The sequence below is a fragment of the Canis lupus genome, chromosome 23 (assembly GCF_003254725.2).
Source record: "Canis lupus dingo isolate Sandy chromosome 23, ASM325472v2, whole genome shotgun sequence".
Lineage (NCBI taxonomy): Eukaryota > Metazoa > Chordata > Mammalia > Carnivora > Canidae > Canis > Canis lupus.
Window position 1 is genome coordinate 32,504,201 of NC_064265.1, and position 22,164 is coordinate 32,526,364.

At 39.0% G+C, this 22,164-nt stretch overlaps 1 protein-coding gene and 1 long non-coding RNA gene across 7 annotated transcripts in view; one reads left to right on the forward strand and one right to left on the reverse strand.

The window, feature by feature from the left end:
* The window catches only part of PPP2R3A (protein phosphatase 2 regulatory subunit B''alpha), a 187,994-nt gene that overhangs the window by 19,430 nt on the left and 146,400 nt on the right, over positions 1 to 22,164 (forward strand). For 2 of the 6 annotated variants that reach the window (XM_025448920.3, XM_049099666.1), the window contains exon 2: positions 11,793 to 11,968. The exons of 2 other annotated variants lie outside the window; for them this stretch is intronic. The gene's annotated coding sequence lies outside the window, so the exon portion shown is untranslated. Of the gene's footprint in view, positions 1 to 11,792; positions 11,969 to 19,193; positions 19,311 to 22,164 lie in introns of all 6 variants that reach the window. 2 more of the 6 variants (XM_035704779.2, XM_049099667.1) reach the window with 2 other exon arrangements.
* Positions 734 to 20,854, reverse strand: LOC118352041 (uncharacterized). The gene is made up of 4 exons (XR_007405102.1): positions 20,575 to 20,854; positions 16,491 to 16,669; positions 12,446 to 12,594; positions 734 to 4,372 (listed from the first exon to the last, which is right to left on the reverse strand). It is a non-coding gene; the product is annotated as an uncharacterized LOC118352041 (long non-coding RNA).

Genomic DNA, 22,164 nt, shown 5'->3' on the forward strand with positions numbered 1-22,164 from the left:
TGTGTTGATTGATGTCAGATTGAGCCTGGATCCAAAATGGCCAGCCTGGAAAAGACGTGTACCATCATCACAGTATAGGGACAGGATATATCATATGATGAGGCCCTTTAATTGAAGAGCACAGCACTGTTGCTCACTTTAGAGGGTAATAATTTCCCCCCTTTCAATCTATGTTGTTGCTTTGGTCTTTCATTTTATTTTAATTTTTTTAAAGGATTTTTATTTATTTATCCATGTGAGACACAGAGAGAGGCAGAGACACAGGCAGCGGGAGAAGCAGGCTTCATGCAGGGAGCCCGACTTGGTACCGGATCCCGGTACCTGGGATCACGCCCTAGGCTGAAGGCGGTGCTAAACCGCTGAGCCACCCAGGCTACCCTGCTTTGGTCTTAAGACTGGGCAGGTGGGCATGTATATTGCTCAGCTGTCTTCCTTCATTATAATCAAAGATTAGAATGTTCACAAGATTCTGGGCAGCTAAAAACCATGGTAATTATTCATTTACATATGATGGAGGGTTTTTTGGCTACAGATTTAATGAAGAGACAGATCAAGTTAAGGAAGTAGAGTGTTATGAACACAAGAGTTGAAAGAAAAATGGAGGATACAGATGTATGAATAGAATCGATGAAGATATGTTTGCATGTCAGATTGATTGGTTTTAAGGAATAAATATTCAGTTAAAGATAAACAAGTAAAAGGTTGTTTATAATAAAAATACACAGGAAGTGTATCCATTCACTCCAATTTTATTAAGTACAGCCAGCCATCATGGAAACGAAACATGCTTATCTCTCTCTGTATTATGTCCTGCTCTACTTAGCACCAGCTTCTCCTGTTATGTTGCTTAGATTGGATGCCCAAAAACAGTGGCCTTAGTCATCAAATCTGTAGGACCTTTAAGACCTAGAGCTCTTAGCTCATGACAGTGTTTCCAGTGCTTCAGTTCTAAGTCCCCAAGAGAGAAAATGTAATTCACCTGCCTTAAGTCAGTGTCCCAATTAAATTTGACCAGGAATGGAAAATGTGTAATGCATAGAATTGCCCCACTGAGCCTGTAGACAAGGCAGATCTCTAAGAAGTAGGGACATCTGTTGTTCAGTATGTAAGAGAGAAGACTTGTTTGAAAAGGAATTAATTGGTGCCCTGAGCTCTTGGCGGGGAGGAAGGAGAGAAGCATAATATATATACCCTTCTAAGAGAAGGATGGTAGTAGTGTAATAGGAAAGGAAGATTAGGCCAGTCTACAACATGAACTAATGCCCATTCTGTAACCCTAAGCAGCTTTGTTAAGCCAGTAATCTTTGCAGATGATTCCTACCCAATAGGAATGGGAACTCTAGGAAATAAGATGCAGTAAATGACTAACTTGAAGAATATAACCAAACATTTCCATAATACCTGTACTGTAATGTCTGTCAAAATACAGATACCTTAGGCCAAAGCTCATTACCTGGCTAAAATCATGATCAAAGTCTATTTTGGCAGTTGACAAATGAACTGGGAATCCCTTTTAATTTCCATTCATATCACCTAGCTTGTTAACTACTGATAATCAAAGTCCTAGTCCCATGTAGTAGGGTTTGGTTTGTCTTGACCCCTTCATGCATAGCACAGGGGAGTAGTAGCAAGGCCATTCCTAAAGAGAAGCACCACCAGAGTAGGTGTACTGAGTGACAGGGCTACCAGCAGAAATGCTTAATGGTCTCTAGTTATCAGTATGAATGTGTCACTTTTCCAATGCCTGGTTGACAAAATGTTCTGAGATGCTTAGGTAATTAACTATGCAGGAAGACGTTTTCTGGGGATTTGGATGTAGGATAGCTAAGTTTGAAGATCATGGTGACCCAGCACCCTCCTTGCTGGTGAGCCAGAGATCTACTCGATGTTTCAACTTTTGTAAAAGAACTTGTCCAGCTCTAGTAAAAGCATAATTGAGCCTCTTGTTGGCAGTCTTTCTGAGTGTGTATGTTGGGAGGGAGTGCTGGGTCATGCAGTTCTAGTGGATTGTCTTTTATACTTTGCCTCTCAGTACTAGGCATTTGTGATAGAGGCCAGAAGTGCTAGTCTTATGTTCAAAGCATATATGCTAAACCTTTTCTTGAGATAAACTGTAAGATTAAGCTGAGCAGGTGTCAAAAACATCCAAGAGGGCTACTTCATTCTAGATAGCATGAATTAAATCAATCCCTCCTTAAAACTGGTTATAAAAGGTGACTTTTTTCCTAGTCCAGGTCTTGGCCAAGGAAACAGAAATGGTAGCATATTAACAAATTGCCTCCCCCCCTTCCTCCTTCTCTTCCTCATTAAGTGCTTCCTCTATGCCAGGCACTACTCTGCTGTTGAGAGACAGTGGTAAACAAGGCAACAGGGTCCTTGCTTTTGTGGAGTGTACATTCTATGGCAAGGATAATAATGTGTAAGCGATAAAACAGTTTCAGGTAATGATAGGTGCTATATAGACAGTAAACTGAATAGTGGAGTAGAGAGTAATGAGATGAGCTTGGTCAAAGGTGAGGAACTGAAAAAAAGCAGGGAGAAAGCAGTACAAGGTGAGGTCAGGGGAAATGGTAGGCAGATTCTGGAGCTATATTAGGCTATGGTAGAGGAGTTTAGATTTTATTCAAAGTGGAGCATTTTTAAACAGGAGAGCAATTCACCCTGATTTTTGTGATTCTTGTGCTGTTTGGAGAATGATTGGAGTATGGAAAGGCAAGAGTGGAAGCAGAGACCAAGTGGAAGGCCATGATAGTAGGCGAGAGGTGATCATTTGGACCAGGCCTTACCGAATGAGTTTCTTTTCCAGATGGCCTACATTTATGAAGATAGCAATTCCACCTGTATGGCCTTCTAAACACCTACCAAGGTACCTGTAAAGTGCCCCAATAAGGTATTCTGGTGTGTATGTACTGGACTATTGGGTTGTCTGTACGATAAGTAATTAATAGCAAACCCTTGCTGGGCTTCATCTGCAGAATACAGGGATTTCTCAGCCCCACATGTAGAATGTCAGCTGAATAAAGAACTTTGGAAATGTCTCAGGGGTCTCCTCATACCCTTCAGGGTACCTGAGGCCAAATGACAAGTTGATGAGGCAGGCTTGGTGTCTTCCCTGACCTTAGACTTGGGCTTGTCAGCTCAGTCTGACATACAGGTAACCTGTATGACCAGCAGGTAGAAAGCAAGTCATGAATAACCTCATTTGTTCTATTACAGCAGATAGCTCTCTGTTTATCCTCAACCCTCCTGCTCTCAAATTTCTGACTGTCTGCTCAACCTCCATACCTGCTTTTGGACTTTTGGTTTGGACTCCTACTAGATCTCTCTTTGGCTTCTTGCAGTTGAACCTTGCTGTCAGCTTTGCTCTCCCATCTGATCTCCGTATCCTCTTCCCCAGCTCCCCTATCCTCACCCCAACACTTCTATCATGATATATATTTTTTTCCTATCATGATATTGAATGAAAATTTTTCTGCTGAAATTGTAGCCACAGAACCCCACTAGAGGTGGTGATTCAGATTTGTGCCTCAAGAGTATTTATTTAGGTACTACTCTTGAGCCTATAGGACTCCAGCCTTTTACCTGAAACTGTCTTTTAGGGTGACAGCACTTCATGAGGTCTTCCAGTGAGCAAGCTCAGAGAATCATTGGGTCAGTGCAAAAATGAATTAGTGATCTTACTTGTGATAAGACCTCACCTAAGATATGTCAAGGTTGATTATTTAGAGGGTTATCAGTGGAGACAAGAAATAAGATCCCAAGGTATATCCAGGATAAAAACTACGAAACAGGGAAGCAGTGGGTTCTGTTGAGGGACACACGTGAGATGTAAAGGAGCACATGTAAAAACTAAAAGTTGTCAGCTCAAAATAATCTGTGTATCCCTTTTACCTGGAGATATGTTCGTTGGGTTTTTGCCCTGTTCCCCTGCCCCAGTTGAATTTGGGGGCACTCCATAGCATCAGACAGTTCAGACATTAAGAAAATATTGTTGACTCCTCTTTTATGCTGTGCCCTGGCTACATGTGGGGAAGATGAGGATGAGTAAATTGCAGTAGCTTTCTGATTCATCTCCGCTTCATCCCTGATTTATCACCCTGCCACCCAAATCCTATCATTTCCTTCCTGAGAAACTATAGAAATGCCTAATAAATACTCTGTGAAGAAATGGAAATTATTTCCATGTTTCTTCTGTTCAGAGAATTTTTGCAGTGTCTTTGTATTTATGTTTTCTCCAAATCAAATCTCATATTTCAGTCTTCTGTTAAGTTAAAATTTTTTTTTCTTGCCCTGATATTTGCAGCTCCTCCACATTTAGTCTTCTGCATTTTCCATTTCCCTCCTGTTGATTTAATCTCACAGGTCACTTGTTCTGGAAAAAAAAAAAAATTATGCTTTATTTGTGGCATTATGGCATGTCATATGTATAATTTTATTTCTGGGTATGATGTGTTTTGTGAATATGCTTTTAATTATGTCTCAGTCAGTTTTATTGTTGAACAAGCTCATTGTCTTAATTACGCTTATAAAGTTTGGTAATATACTTATAGTCTGGCAGTATACTTATTGACTGAAGTTCAGATAGGTAGTTCAGATATGCTTATAAAGTTTGGTAATATACTTATAGTCTGGCAGTATACTTATTGATTGAAGTTCAGATAGGTACTTAATGACTGCATTAATGTTACTTATTGGTTTTATGGGTCTGACTTTAAATTTTACTCCATTAACTTTATCTGTTATGATTTTCTTTTATATGGCTATTTTATGTGTCAGAATATCATCACTCACTAATAAATTTATTAGGTGTTCAAGCTTTCTAAAAAACAAAATCAGAGCTAAAAAACCCTTGTAGTTTTTTACTCAGATTATTACAGTAACTTCAGTGTTCTATATATCTATCTCCTTCCTTCTTTTCTTCCTTTTTTCTCCTTCATGCCTACAAAGATTTTGAGACAATACTTTTCCTAGAAATTGGGAAATCAGGTTATGACAGGAGCTCAGGTACTGACCAGCCCAGCTCTTTTAGTCTTGATTTGGATACTGTATAGGACAGATTGACTTTAATGTTCAAGAAACCTGGCCCAGATCAGTTTTTCCATTTTAACTTCTCTTAGCCTCACTTTCCTCATCTGTGGAATGGAGATAACATTAACCTCAATGTTGGCATAAGAATTAAATTAGATGGGATCCCTGGGTGGCACAGTGGTTTAGCGCCTGCCTTTGGCCCAAGGCACGATCCTGGAGGCCCGGGATCGAATCCCACGTCGGGCTCCCGGTGCATGGAGCCTGCTTCTCCCTCTGCCTGTGTCTCTGCCTCTCTCTCTCTCTCTCTCTCTCTCTCTCTGACTGTCATAAATAAATAAAAATTTTTAAAAAATCTATGCCTCTTAAAAAAAAAAGAATTAAATTAGATAATGCATTTAAGTGCTCAGCACAATACCTTGCATAGAAGTACTTTAAAAATGATGATGTAATAATATTAATCTTCCCTTTGAGAGCCTAGTATAAGAAGGGTCAGTCAACACAGCAGCATGCCTCTGTCCCAACCCTTCACACATCTCTCTCCCCCTCATCTAAGGAATATAAGCCCAAGATAAGAGACTATACCTAGTTCTTCCTTTCTTGTACTCCTCATTATCTCTTGTCAATGGTAACATGAATTGCTAGAGGTGGTCTTGTGCCCAATATATGACCATTCCCTCAGTTCTGTCAGTGGGGGCCTACAGAAGGGTGGTCTTACTCTGAACTCACCAGTAAAGTTTTGGTAAATGATATTCCTTCAGGTATATGGTTATTAAAATATACTTTCATATATTCTAAAGGTTTAAGGTATGACCATCGTAAAAAGTGGCTGAAATAGGGTAGAAAACAGTGTCAACAAAATTATCATTGTGGACGAAAGGTCAAGAAACTAAGAGGCCAGGATATCATATAGATTATCTATTTGATGTTGAAGTCAATTAGAATATAACTGAAATAGCATTGGAGTAACAGTAAGCCAGAAGCTAAACTCATCAAGGAATGATGGGGGAGACTTAAATGCCACAATGAAAAAGGATAGTGGGTGGTAGGGATCCCTGGGTGGCGCAGCGGTTTAGCGCCTGCCTTTGGCCCAGGGCTCGATCCTGGAGACCCGGGATCGAATCCCACGTCGGTCTCCTGGTGCATGGAGCCTGCTTCTCCCTCTGCCTGTGTCTCTGCCTCTCTCTCTCTCTCTCTCTCTATCTCTCTCTCTCTCTGTGTGTATGTGACTATCATAAATAAATAAAAATTAAAAAAAAAATAGTGGGTGGTAGAGCCTAACGATACATGACTCAAAGCAGGGGATTTGGGGAGAGAGCAGAGGGAGAATGCAATGGAAGTTGCAATGAGGAAGCAGAAGGGCATGTATCAGGCCCCATGTCTGAAGGACATGGAAGAAAAAAAGAGTCCTCATCTGAAAGGGCTACAGGGAAAGCAGCGTCCTCAGGGGAAAGTCCAGAGCCCAGTGTCATTTTAAATAAAAAGGCAAAGGAAGTGAAGAAAGCTTCCAAGAAGAGGTCCAGGATAGGAGGCTTTTGCTGCTATCTACCCACGAGTCCCACAAGGCTCAGTGGAAGGGTTAGGATTCCAGGAAAGAGGTTAGAGGCTTAGAGTCCAACATCAGTTATTATCATCTGTCCATTACACACATCCTTAATTCTTTTGCCTTTCTCTTACTTCAGCAGGCTTGCCTGGGTAAACTACAGTGCTGATTAAATCCAGTTCTTTGCCTAGTCCATGCCTGTAAAACCATGCTTCTGAGCTTGCATTCAATTAATTATCACAGCTTCAAGGGGACCGACCCATAATGTTGCCTGGCATTCGTGCTAGATTTCCATAGTCATTCTCTGTTTCATCTCCTCCTAAATAAGTATTGCATGTCTTCAGTCTCCTCATGTCTTCACCATCTCCTCTTCATTCTTTACTTTCAACTGATGACCTTGCTTCCTATTCAGAAAAGAAAGAGCTTTCACCGGCTTTTACCACTCCAGCTGCCCACTACCTGCAGCAGTATTCACATACTCTTTCTCTCCTGTTGCTGTCCAAGAATCAGCCTATCCAAGTGCTTCATAATTCTTTCTCTCCTATCACTTTTCCCTTTTTCTTAATTATTGTCTTATACATGATAAAATATGCTTTTCTCCTCTTTTTAAAATAATCCTTGTGGACATCACTGTCTCTTCTAATTTCACTTAAACTTCATGGTAAAACTTGAAAGAGTTGTCTCTACTTTGTTGCTGGTTTTTTCTTCCCATTTCTTTTTTTTACCCAAGCCAAACAGATTTCTGCCCCCACAATTCCATCAAAACTGCTCTTCCCAGTTACTAGTGATGTCCACAATGTGTCGTTTCTCAGTTACCTGACTTAGGAGCAAAGCTGATCACTCTCTCCTCTTTGAAACACCTTCTTCAATTGGCTTCTAATATATCACTGTCAAGACAGTACCTCACTTGTAACATATGCAAAAACATGAGCGACCCATGGACCCTCCATCTCTAGCCACTTCTTTTCAGTCTTCTCTGCTGATTCCTCATCACTTCCCCAGACTCTAGATCTGTACTACCCAGTACTGTAGCCACTAGCTATACATCGCTATTTAAATTGAATTTTCAATTATTCATTGGCATTAGCCATATTTCAAGTGCTCAGGAGCCACATGTGGATAGTGGCTACCTATTGAATGGCACAGATATATAAATATTTCAACATCACAGAAAGTTCCATTGTATATAAATATTTCAACATCACAGAAAGTTCCACTGCTCTACATGTTTGAGTACCCCAGGGCTCAGCCTTTGGATGTTTCTTTCTATATTCCTATGTAGAAATACAGAATTCTACAGAATCTTAGAGAATATGATTTATTATAAAGTAAATATTTCTATATATTTCTTTCTCTTTTCTTTGTATATTCCCTCCTTTGATCATCTCCTCTGGTCTCAATGCATTAAATATGACTCAAATTTGTATCAGCCCAAATCTCTCCCCTAAAGTCTACACTTGATGATCCCATAGCATTCTGCATATCTTTACCTGAATGTCTAACAGGCATCTCGAAAGTAATATCCCAAACCGGACTACTTACCTAGCCACCACCATTCCCTCTCCTACCAACAAATCAGTTCTTCCTGCAATCGTCCTAGTCTCAATTAATGTCAGTCCTCTTCTTCTAGTTGTTCAAGCAAAAACAAAGCAACAACAGTTTTTAAAATCAACTCATAAATTCATCTTAACCTCCTCATTTTCCACAAAGCCCATTGATTCTTGTTCCAAATTGTATCCAGAATCTATTTCTAATTTTCTCCTGGTCCAAACCAGCATCATGTTTTACCTGGATTTTTCCAGGCATATTTGGCCCCCTTTTTGGTGTCCCTGCTTTCTCTTCTGTCCCTGGTAGTCTGCTCTTACCAGAACAACCAGAAGGATCTTGTTAAAAAGATCAGATCATGTCATTTTTTGGCTCAGAGTTCTTCAGTAGCTCCCTACCTCACCTAGCAAAAGTCAGAGTCTAGTCACAGTGGCATTCTCACTCTTGCTAAAAGTCAAGATGTGTTCCCACCTCAGAGCCTTTGTAGTTGGTGTTTCTTCTCCCTCCTTTTCCCCCAATTTATTTCCACACATGTACTTTTTCTCCCATGATGTTGATTTATTGAAGAGACCAGGCCAACTGTCTTTTAAAATGATCCATACCTTGAATTTCTCTGTTTCCTCATAAAGTAACATTTCTCTACTGCCTATATTTCCTGTAACTGGACATTAGATCAAAAAGGTTGGATAAAGTAAATATTTTTGGCAAGAAAACTGTGTAAATGGTACTTTGATCTTCTCATTGCATCATATTGAGAGAGGTACATACTGATTGTCCCACAGTTAGTGATGCTGTGTTTAACTAGCGTGTTAAGGTGGTGACTTTCACATCCCTCCGTTATCAATTTACATTTTTAAATTTGTGATTAATACAGAATCTGAATGGTGTAATGTTTCTTTTTCTTTTCTTTTCTTTTTCTTTTTTTTAAGATAAAGAGAGAGTGCGCACGTGCAAAGGGGAGGGCCAGAGAGAAACCCCAGTGTACTCCACACTGAGTGGGAGTCAGATACGTAATCATTCATGCTACCCAAGTGCCCTGAATGTTATGTTTCTTTAATCCTGTGATTATTAAGTGTATTTTTTAGTGGTGGAAATCTTTTTTTTTTTTTTCAAATAAAATATTTTTTGGAGAACCAATATATAAAACAGATGAAAGCAGAGCTATTCTGGTTGCAGTGGGAGATGCCTAGTATTGGCAGCTTCCGAGGGAACTCTGACAAGCCTGCATGAACACGAGGAAATGGAGGCCCAGAGAGGATACACAATGCCTTGAGGCTCATGACATCTCACAAGAAGGGCTCGCTGTACCCCCTATTCGCACAATTTGGGAGACTCTGTCACTTCCTTGGAAAGCTGTGGTTGTGGATGACCACTAGTTCGGCAACTGGATTTTCCCTGGCAGTCCACCCATTGTTTTAAGTTGTCTGAGTGCTTTCTTTGACATTCTATCTGTTCTGCAGATGTGAAGATTTGAAATTACTTCATTTTTAGTGTGTGTTGAGTTGCAGTCCCTTTTTTTTTTTTTTGGTTGTTGTTCCCCTTTTGGAAATTTTTCATCCACAAAGAATTCCAGATTCAGACATTATTCATCTTACGTCTGGAACACTAAAATCTCATGAGCTCCCATATGTCTTATCTCTTTCCACCTTTGGAATATTCAGAATGCTGCCCCAGCTAAAGTCCATTTTATCGTTTGCTTCCTGCTTGCTTCCTTTCTGTACCTTACTTTATCAGATAGCCTAATGTGCCTTATTAGAGAATTGAATAAGTAAATTTGGTATATCCACACAGTGTATATGAGATGTATGATGTAGCTTTTTGTTTTTATGGAAAGATGTTTTCCTATATTAAGTGGAAAAAATAGGTAATAAAGTATAATTGTATCACTTTCGTTTCTTAAAAAAAAATTCACAAAAATCCTCATGTCTGTTCACTTGTTATATGTGTGTCTAAAGCCAAAAGAGGACAGTTATAAAAATGTTCACATTGATACCCTCTCTAGGTGTGATGCGCTTTTTTTTTACTCTTTGTGTTAATTGCATGCACTCTTTTTGCAGCAGCTATGTTTTATTTCTATAGTCATTATTTTTATAAATATTAAAACTGTTATTAAAAAAGTAAGCAACAACCTTGATCTGTCAAATCCAAATTGCACTGAAGGCAATTCCTGGCCCCTCCCCAGCTTTCTTCCAACCATGCCATCCTCTGGGATTTTTTCCTGTTCCCTTAGCATCCCATTCAAGCAAAGTTTCCCCCAGTCCATGCTTCTATTTATTTTACTCTATGTTCCTGGTCATCTTCTAGAATTGCCCACTTGGCTCTGAAGAGCCTCTTTGCTCACTTGTACCAAAATTAGCTTGTCAGAGAAGGAAAGGGAGATGTAAAAATTATGTTCTCTAAGGAACTATCACTGGCATGTGACCTTCATCAGGGCCCAGGAGTGCCTCAATAAATACCCACTGAATAAATTGATCTAGTCTTTTTATCTCCTTTCTTTTATTCCATAAGTTCATATAAGACAAGAGCTTTGTTTTTCTGTAATGCCCTGAACATTTAGCATGCTTAAATGCGTTAATGAACAAAGTCTCTTAAGCTCCATAATTTACTTATTAAAAATGAATTTGAGATCTGTTGTCAACTTTGACTAGAGTTTGTGCTTGGACAGGGATGTAGAAAAGCATGGGATTTAAAGATAAAAAACTTATATTCAGATCCTGCTTATAGATTTGTAATCGTGGGCTAGTCACTTAAGCTTCAGAGCTGCTTTCCATTTGTAGCCTCACTGATTTCTGTTCTGAGCTCTGCAGAGGCCACCTACCTCATCTGCCTAGCTTTGGTCTGGCTTCACTCAGTGACAGGCCTACCATGTAAATCTGACTTTGTCCCTTCGTTCTCTTCAATCTCTCAAATTGCCTTTACCCCATCCCTTCATCCCTGGTGCCTTGAAGCCTCTCTTCAAACTTGACCTTGAAATACCTGACTCCTGGTGACTCCTCACACATCACATGCTCTTCCTGCCTTGCTCCCTTTATCCACAGGGCATTTTTCCCTTTCTTCCTGGAGCCAGCTACTTCTGCTCTGCTCTAGGACTGTGCTTGGCAGTCTTCCTCTCTGGAATACCTTCCTTGATGTAAAGGTTATGTATCTTCTTTTCCTGTCTACTCCTATTATAAGCTATTTGAGGTGAAAGCACTGAATTCTTAGTTCCTTCATCTTGAAGAGTACCTGGCTCTGAAATTGTGGTTGAATATATGTTCTTCTAAAGTGTCACATGATTTTTATCTGTAGGATGTTATTTGATTTTTATCTGTAGGGTGTGATTTGATAGTGATGTTTTAGAATATATAATAGAGAATGTTTAAAAATTATAAAATGGTAAAACTTTAGCCTGTAAATTTTCCTTTCAGAGCCACTACTTGGGAAAATCATTAGCTTTGCAAATTACACACATTAAAAATTAGTAGCCAGTTCTCCTTGCTTCTTCCTACATCAACCCTACATCAAATAATAGAAAATAGCTTTTTAATAAAATATAACTACTTCCTAATTCAAAACAGGAAAAAAATTTTGCTTTTTTCTCACATTCCCTAGACCCAAGCGCCAGCTTTTGTCCCGTTTTTTTGAAGACTTCCTAATTCAAAACAGGAAAAAAATTTTGCTTTTTTCTCACCTTCCCTAGACCCAAGCGCCAGCTTTTGTCCCGTTTTTCTGAAGAGAAATTCAAAGGAAGCAACCTGACCAACTTACTGAGCTGCTCAGTACAAAGCAAAGTTGGGATGAGGAGCTCCTGATCCCCCCACCTGGCACTTCTCCTTTCAGCCACATTTCCTTTCCTCCACTGGAGTAAAAATAAAGGTAAATTTTAAAGCACTTTCTAATTCCCAGCTGCTCAATTTAGGCCTGCTGCTGAGATGTTCTTATCTTTTAGTCTAATTATTTCAGACATTAGCCCTAAATCTAAAGCTTTAATTTGTTCTTTCATATTCATATATACAGTTTCTTTGAGCATCAGAAAAATCTTCCCTTCTAAGAGATTTCTTAATTTATTTTCTCACCTGTTTTTGAAGTGAACACAACAAATAAAATAGTCCAGGTCTCCTTTTTTATCCTGCAAGTAAAGTAGTTCAATGGTATATGTTTTTGTCTGCCTGTAAATTGTTCTCTTGGGATCAATTTCCATACTGAGTCATCCACCAAAGAGTGCCTGTGTTTTCCAGGCAAACTGATAGTTTTATTATTTCTAAATGACTCATTACTTCTGAATCATCACACCTTGTGTACTCTGTTAAAGAAGTTGTTAGGCATTTTTCTATCTTTTTTCCTTTTTTTTACCTCTTCACATGTCCCATCTAAGTGACATGGATATACAGCCAATTTTCTTTTGTGTCTGTGATTTCTGTTGCTCATTTTCTTCTTGAACCCTTCAGCAGTTGAGATAAGCAGTGGAAGTTCTGTATCTTATACTCTGCTGCAGATGTTTCCTGAAATAGAACACATAAATAGCAACATAAAAAATATGTGTAACACCCTTCTCTTTTTTCTGTAATTACATGTATTTTTTTTTTGTTTTTTGTTTTTTTTAATTTATGATAGAGAGAGAGAGGCAGAGACACAGGCAGAGGGAGAAGCAGGCTCCATGCACCGGGAGCCCGAAGTGGGATTCGATCCCGGGTCTCCAGGATCGCGCCCTGGGCCAAAGGCAGGTGCCAAACTGCTGCGCCACCCAGGGATCCCTTTTTTTTTTTTTTTTTTTTTTTTACATGTATGTTGTTTAAGGTTTTAACTTCCCAACTTTCTGTATGAAATTATGGAGAAATGCATATGAAAGAAAAGTATAGCTCTGTGTGTTGGTACATAAAATCTTTGGAATTCAGCCTGTTGGAAGAATGAAATACTTTTCTCCCTTGACTTCTATGTTTTCTGGACTGGTTTTCTTCCTGCCCTCTGTCTCCTTCCTTGCATCCTTCTCCTCCCCCTGCACCATACATGGCAGCCTTCCTCAGAGCTTTGCCCTTGACCCTTTTCTCACCCTCTGCATGATCAGTTTTCAGTACTTCTGTAGCTTTAAAACCACAAAATCTGGTGCTTATTCCCAAGTCTTTATTTCCACTCCTATATCTTCCCTGCCTAGTATATCCATCTGCATGGGAAATACTTTCTGGATTCCCCACGAAAACAACCTGTGCTTGAAGCTGCACTTATCTCTCCTATACCCTTACTCCCCCAGCCTTGGCACACAATAATCACCCCAGCCTCATCTTCACATGTCTCTGGAACCTGTTTTAATTTAAAAAATTTGTCATCAAATACTACATACTCTTTTCTTTTAAGATTTTGTATTTATTTATGAGAGACAGAGGCAGAGACATAGGCAGAGGGAGAAGCAAGCTCCCCATGGGGAGCCTGATGTGGGACTCGATCCCTGGACTATCACACCCTGAGCCAAGGGCACAAGCTCAACTGCTGAGCCACCCAGGCATCAAAATATTACATATTCTCATATTAATATGTCATTGCTTGAAAGACTTCTAAAAAATATCAGTTTCCACTCCCAAGTTGGCTTGCTCCTCAGAGATGTGAATTTTTAAAAATTATTTCTTTCATTATTTGCCTCCATATTTATAATGCATATTTTGCATATTCATCATTCATTTATTTTAAACATTATATCTTTCCTTCCTAATATAAGTTTTAGTTCCCTCACCCCCTTTTCACCAAATTAATAAAGTTAAGGATAAAAATTATGTGGTCATCTCAATAAATACAGAATAAGTATGTGATCAAATTAACCGTGAGTTTTTTTTTTTAAACCCTCAACAAACTAATAATGGAAGAAAACTTTTCAATCTGATAGAGTATTAAAAAACCTGCAGCTATCATCACACTTAATGGTGAAAGATAGAATACTTTTCCCTAAGATAGGTATAAGGCAAGGATTTCTGAGCCAACCACTTCCATTCAATATTGTTCTGGAGATCCTAGCTAGTGTAGTAGGCAGTAAGGCAGTAAATATTGGAAAGGAAAAAATAAAACAATCTCTCTCTCTTCTCAAACAACATGATTGTCTATGTAGAAAATCCTAAGGAATTTACCCCTAAAATGCTATAATAAGTGGATTTAATAAAGTGGCAAGTGACAAGATCAATATACATAAATCAACTATGTTTCTACCTACTAGCAACAAACAAATGGAAAATGTAATTAAAATAATAGTATCATTTGCATTAGCACCAAAAAACATGAATTACTTGGGAATAAATTTAATGAAGCGTCCATTAATATTGCTGAAGGAAATTAAAGAGCATCTAAATAAATGGAAAGCTGTGTTATGTCCGTAGATTACATAGATTGGAGACTTGATATTGTTGTCTACAAGCAGAAATTTATTTTTTTAATTTTTAATTTAAATTCAATTAATTAACATATAATGTATTATTAGTTTCAGAGGTAGAGATCAGTGATTCCTTAGTCTTATATAATACCCAGTGCTCATTATATCATGTGCCCTCCTTAATGTCCATCACCCAATGATCCCATTCCTTCGCCCCCTTCCCCTCCAGCAACCCTCAGTTTATTTCCTATGATTAAGAATCTCTTATAGTTTGTCTCCCTTTCTGGTTTTGTCTATTTTTCCCTCTCTTCCCCTATGATCCATTTATTTTGTTTCTTAAATTCCACATGAGTGAGCTCATTTGATAATTCTCTCTGATTGACTTATTTCACTTCATATAATACCCTATAGTTCCATTTACATCATTGCAAATGGCAAGATTTCATTTTTTTGATGGCTGAACAGTATTCCATCTTTGTGTGTGTGTTTGTGTGTATACCACATCTTCCTTATCCATTCATCTGTTGATAGACATCTGGGCTCTTTCCGTAGTTTGGCTATTGTGGATATTGCTGCTATAAACATTGGGATGCAGCTGCCCCTTCAGATCACATTTCTCTCTTTGGGATAAATACTCAGTAGTGAAATTGCTGGGTCATAGGGTAGCTCTATTTTCAACTTTTTGAGGAACCTCCATACTGTTTTCCAGAGTAGCTGCACCAGCGTGCATTCCCACCGGCAGTGTAAGAGGGTTCCCCCTTTATCCGCTTCCTTGCCAACATTTGTTATTTCTGACTTGTTAATTTTAACCATTCTGACTGATGTGAAGTGGTATCTCATCATGGTTTTGATCTGTACTTCCCTGATGCTGAGTGATATTGAGCATTTTTCATGTCTGTTAGCCATTTGTATGTCTTCTTTGAAGAAATATCTATTTATGTCTTCTGCCCGTTTCTTGACTGAATTATTTGTTCTTTGAGTGTTAACAAATGGAAATTTAGATTCAATGAAATTTCAATCAGAATCCCAACAGGTTTTCTTTGTGAAGATTGGCTAGTTGATTGCAAAACTGACATGGTAGTGCAAAGGACGTAGAGTAGCCAAAACAATTCTGAGAAAGAAAAAAATTGGAGGATTTACATTTACTACAGTTGACCCTAGAAGAGCATTTGGAGTAGGGGCACCAACACACCACATAGTCGAAAATCTGAGTGTAACTTTTACTCTTCAGAACTTAACTATTAATAGCAAAGAGCCAATAGATATCACTTTTTACTGCAGTATGCAATTTACTTGAGAGAGGAACTACTCTCATGGAGAAGATTAGCATCACGTGGTATTTCAAGTGGATACGTGTAACACTTGAACTCATTGCAATAGCATCAGGAGGTGACTACAAAATTCTTACAGTAGTATAGTATGTACTATAGTTAATTTTATACAGTTATGATTTAATACCGCATGTTTACATTTGTTATATTTCTCTTGACTGGGAATTGCATCACTATGGTTTGTGTAAGTTTTGCTAAATTGTAATGTTTTATAATTTATTTGTGTATGTTTTATAGTAGTAAATGATAAAGTATGTATGTATATTTTACTTTATGTATGTATGTATATTTTATGCGTTCATGACACACCTTTTCCTTAGTTTTTTTGGTATTTCTAGGCTACATGGTTCATCATTGAGGGTTTTCAAATTGTCACAAATCACCAAAATTTTTCCATTATATTTTTTGGAAAATATCTGCAGGGGCACCTGGGTGGCTCAGTTGGTTAAGTGTCCAATTCTTGATTTTGACTCAGGTCAGGATCTCAGGTTGTGGGATTGAGCCCTGTGTGTCAGGCTTTGTGCTCAGTGGGGAGTTTGCTGGATATTCTCTTTCCCTCTCTCCCTCATTCACGTATGTGCACGCTCTCTCTCTGCCTCTCTCTGTCTCTCTGAATAAATAAAAATAAAATCTGTTAAAATATATCTGCATATTAAACGGACCCACATAGATCAAACCCATGTTGTTTAAGGGTCAAAGGTATTTTAAGACTTACCATAAAATACAGTAATTAAGCCAGAATGGTAGTGGTGTATATAAAGAGTATGGAATCCAGAAATAAACCCATATATATGGTTATTTGTTTTTCAACAAAGGCTCCAACATGTTTTTCAACAAAGGCTCCAACAAAGGCTCCAACATGGTGCTGAGTGATCTTCAAATTCAGCCTATTAGCTACAGAAGAAAAATATGATTCATTAGATTATTAAAAATTAGGCTTATTAAAAATTTAAAAGTAATAGGAATAAGACCTCCCAGTTTTAAAGCTACTGCCAAGAAAATGGAAGGAAACTCAAAGACCAGGAGGTAATATTTATAGCTAAAATACACAAATGAACTTTTTAGAACTCAGTAATCAAAGACAACCTGAAAGAGTTGAGTAAACACTTCATAAAAGATCTGTATCAATTGTTAAAAAGCATATGAAAAATGCTCAATATCATTAGTCATCAGGGAAATCCAAATTAAATCCACAGTGAGATACCACTTCATACTCACTAAAATGGGTAAAAGTAAAGTAACTGACAAGTATCCAAAAGAATATAGAGCCACTACAGCTCTCAGGTGATGGGAATGTGAAATGGTAGAGCCACTTTGGGAAACAATTCTGCATGTTTTTATAAAATTAAACATACACTTGCCATGACTCAGTAATTCCATTATTAATTATACAGAAAAAAAATGAATATATATCCACAGAGATTTTTTTTTTTAAGATTTTATTTATTCATGAGAGACACAGAGAATAAGGCAGAGACACAAGCAGAGGGAGAAGCAGGCTCTGCACAAGGAGAGCCCCATGTGGGACTCGATCCTGGACCCCAGGATCATGCCCTGAGCCAAAGGCAGGCTCTCAATCACTGAGCCACTCTGGCGTCCCTCCACAGAGATTTTTACTTGAATGTTTATAGTCACTTTAATTCGTAATAGCCCAAACCAGAAATGACTCAAATATCCATCAACTGGTGAACAGAGAAGATAAATTTTGATACATTCATATAGTAAAATACCTACTGAGCAGTAAAAAGGAATATACAACTAATACATGCAATAACATGGATGAATCTCAAAGCCATTGTGCTCAGTGAGAGAAACCAAACTCAAAAGTATGTATATTGTATGATTACATTCATATGAAGATCTAGAACTGGCAAAACTAAATAGTGATGGGAATCAGATCAGTGGTTGTCAGATACTGCAGATTAGGGGAATTGACTGGGAAAGAGCACAGGGATAGTTTTAGGGTGTTGTAAATGTTCTGCCTTTTTTAGGGCAGAAGTTACATGGTTCTTAAATCTCACTGAGTTGTACACTTAATATGTACATTTTTACTATATGTAACTTACACATCAATAAAGTTGATGTAAATCTTTTTTTCTTGAGATTCATGTATGTATTAGAGCATGCACTTTTGCATGCATGCACTCAAGTGGGGTGGGGAATGGCGGGTAGGGCTGAGAGAGAGCAACAGACTCCCTGCTGAGTGGTGAGCCTGACTCCAGGCTCAATACCAGGATCCTGAGATCATGACCTGAGCTGAAATCAAGAGTCAGTCACTTAACCAGTGGAGCCACCAGGCACCCAAATAAAGTTGATTTAAAATAAAAGTGAGGACACCTGGGTGGCTCAGTCAGTTAAGCATCTGCCTTCCACTGGGGTCATGATCCCAGGGTCCTGGGATCCAGGCTCCCTGCTCAGCAACGAGTTTGCTTCTCCCTCTCCCGCTGCCCCACCATGCCCCCATCCCCACTCATGCTCGTGCACTCACTCTTTCTCATTAATAAATAAAATCTTTAAAATAAAAATGAGGTTCTAAAAAGCTGACAGGAAGCTCTCCGTTTAAAAAAATAAATTTTTTAAAAAAGGAAGCTCTCCGTTTATAGGTAGCATTTGTCAATTAGTGAGGATCATGTGGTTAGATGGGATTTCTAATCTCTAGTAAAGGATTCTTTAATCCACATTGGGGGATGGGAGCTAGAGGTAATCAGCCTGGTTTTTAGTTACCTGGACCTGGGCTGGGGAAAGTGGGCTTATTCAGAATGTAGACTTTTACTCAAATTTCAGTCCTTTACCACCCTTCTATCTGCCTCTGAGTTTGATGCTTTTCTGGTTCAATTTTTTTTCACCAGCAAGTAAACTTCCTCTCTTCAGCACAGTGAAGGAGGGATGATTTTCTGAGTTTGTCGAGTGCAAGTAGAGAGGTCTACTCCTTTGAAGACTTTCAAATAATCTCCCTGTATTCAGTCCCCTGTCCTAGCCCATTTCCAAACGTAGGCCTTTTGGGGGGCTATGTAGGATGAATTGGTTTGCTTGCCATTAGTATGCCTTCCTCCTCTATTTTAATAAGTCATTTTTCATTCCTGTTTCTGTTTTCTATCTTTATATATAGTGATTTAGGGTTACAGGTGTCTCTTAGGTTCTTGGAATATGGAGTTTAGATTCCTATTTTTATTCTTAATGTGTGGAGGATATCTTAAAACTGTGAACTCCATCCTGTACATTTTTAACTTCAGCAATATCAAACTCTTACAATTCTCCAAACACACAAGCCCTTGCCATATCTTTGTGCCCTTGTAGAATTCTTTTTTGCTTATAAGGTATAGTTTAATCTCTTCTTCTTCACTTGGTAAGGCTCTTATCTTTCAAAATCCATTTGTCTCTCCCCTAACTTTTCTTGTCTGCTGTTTTTGTACCTTAGTTTCACAAATCCACTTCATCAGAAATGGCCATATAGCAGTTTTCTATGGAGGACTACCTGGAGCCACTGGAAAATACTTGTTAGACTAATTGTAAGCTGCTCAAAGTGAAAGAAATAGTAAGTGCTGAATGAACTCTGAAGTTTTATATGAACCATTTAGGCAGTTTTTAGGGATGAAAGAACCAGGAGAGACAAAAGACCTGGGAGGTGGGCAAGCAGGTGGAATAAATGTAAATATGCAGAATAATTAACTGTAATTTCCTGAGAAATCTATTATATTCTGCTCTTTACTTCTAACACAACAGATGTTTAGACTGAAAAATTGTACTACATATTTCATCAAATCAAAGATAGTGAGGGACGCCTGGGTGGCTCAGTCAGTTAAGCATCTGCCTTTGGCTCAGGTCATGATCCCGGGGTCCTGGGATTGTACCCCACAATCCCCAGGCACTCACTCAGTGGAGAGTCTGCTTCTCCCTCTCCCTCTGACCCTACTACCTGCTCATTCTCTCCCTCTCTCTGAAATGAATTAAAAAAAAAAAAATGGTGACAGGGCAGCCCAGGTGGCTCAGCGGTTTAGCGCCGCCTTCAGCCCAGGGCACCATCATGGAGACCTGGGATTGAGTCCCACGTCAGGCTCCCTGCATCGCGCCTGCTTCTCCCTCTGCCTCTGCCTCTCTCTCTCTCTCTCTCTCTGTGTATTCTCATGAATAAATAAACAAATAAATCTTTAAAAAAAAAATGGTGAGATACTCATGTGCCAGTAAGACAGAAAAAATTCAAACTATGATTCGATTTTCTTATCATTTAACACTTTTTAAAAAACTTATTAAAGGAGTTCTTTTATTTTTTTTTTTATGAGACACAGACACACACACACAGAGGCAGAGACACAGGCAGAGGGAGAAGCAGGCTCTGTGCAGGGAGCCTGATGGTGGGACTTGATCCTGGAATTGCAGGATTATGCCCCGGGCTGAAGGTGGGCGCTAAACCACTGAGCCACCCAGGAATCCCCAAGGGAGTTCTTTTAGAACTTAATGTTGACAGCTATTTTTAATCACTCTTGTGCATGCATTGTGTTTGGGACTATTCCATATTTTGGGATTTCTTTGAAATTCCACTTGGTAAGGTTATCAGTGACCGTCATGTTAGCAAATCCAATGGGTACTCTCTGTTTTGCCTTCACCTCTTAGCAGTATCCAATACTAGTGACCTCCATTTTGAGTCTCTCCTTCAGCCTCTGTGAAACTGCTTTCTCCTTGTTTCCGTGTTACCTTTTTGGCTCTTCCTTCTTAGGTTCCCTCTAAGAATTCTGTTCCAGAAATGCCAGTGAGCCCAGCTCTGTCCTCAGGCTAGAGCTCTTCTCGTTTTGTGCACTCACCTTAAGTAACCTCAGGGCTGCATCGCCTACCCAGTTCTTTCTGCCCACCTCCAGGTGTTTGTATTCACATTTGATCCAGTCATCATCACTTGCATATTCCACAGGTATCTCTTCAAATAACACATCCAGAATAACACTCTGTTTTGTATGACCACCTCCCTTAAAACAAAAAAAGTCTGTGTTGAGAGTACCAACAGTAGTCCCCCAGAACCCAAGCCTGAAACCCAAGATTCCTCCCTCTCACTCTCTCCTGTTCTGTGATTTCTTCCTCTTTGACTCTCTAATCAGTGCCCTCCTCTTTGTTAACCACTGCCACCTACTTGGTTTTGGTTCTCACCATTTCTTGCATAGATTATAACAGTAGTCTCCTAATTAACTTCCATACCTCTACTCAGCTGCTGGAATGATCTTTCTAAAATGTAAATTTCATCCTGTTACTCCCTAGCCTAAAAGGTCTTTGTTTTACCTATAATTTTCAGAATTAAGTCCAGGCTCCTAATTTCGCACACAAGCAAGTCCATGGTCTAGTTCCTGCTGCTCTCTTGGTTTCCTCTCCTTTTGCTTTCTACGCCCCCCAGTGAAATCAGCTGAAACTGCTTATAGTTCTGAACTCACCTGTACCATGTTAGGCCTCTGAGTCTTCACCTATGTGTTCCCCTCTGCCTAGAGTATTCTTCCCTTCCTTTCTGTCTAATTTTCATTGGTCCTTCAAACCTGGGTACATACTTCCGTACTTCGGGAAGTCTTTTCTAACTCTTTGGTCTCATTTGGATGCTCTCTTTCAAAATGGGCCAAGGGTATGAAGAAAGCCTTCACAAATGAAAACAAAATGTCTATGAAGTAAATAAACATGTTTAGGCACAATTTAAAATAATGCACTTCCTTTTTTTCATCTTTCAAATTAGCAAAGATTTAAAGAGTGGTATCACTCAAGGAGAAAATGGAGAAATGGGTCTGATCCCATCCTGATGTTGGAAGTAGAAATTTGTCATTTTTCTGGAGGAAAGACTGACCTTATATATCAAAGAACCCTTAAAATGTGTATGCAGGGGGATCCCTGGGTTGCTCAGCAATTTAACGCCTGCCTTTGGCTCAGAGCGTGATCCTGGCATCCCGGGATCGAATCCCATGTCATGCTCCCTGCATGGGGCCTGCTTCTCTCTCTGTGTCTCTGCCTCTCTCTGTGTGTCTCATGAATAAGATAAACTCTTTAAAAAATAAAAATAAAAAATGTGTATGCATACATATACACACTCCTTTTGACTCAGCATTCTACTACTTGAAACATATCCTAAGAAAATAACTAGACATCTGTGTAATATGTATAAGAATGTTTATCATTGTTTATTGTAAAAAAACATAGTGAATAACCTGTGTAGCAGTGGTAGGTGGCTGAATTATTTTATCCGTATGGTAAAATATTGTATGTTCATTAAAATGATCTAGATCTGAGCACCTGGGTGTCACAGTCAGTTAAGTGTCCAACTCTTGGTTTTGGCTCAGATTGTGAACTCATGGTGGTGAGATCAAGCCCTGGTCAGGCTCTGCGCTCAGCATGGAGCATGCTTCAGGTTCTCTCCCCCCTCTTCC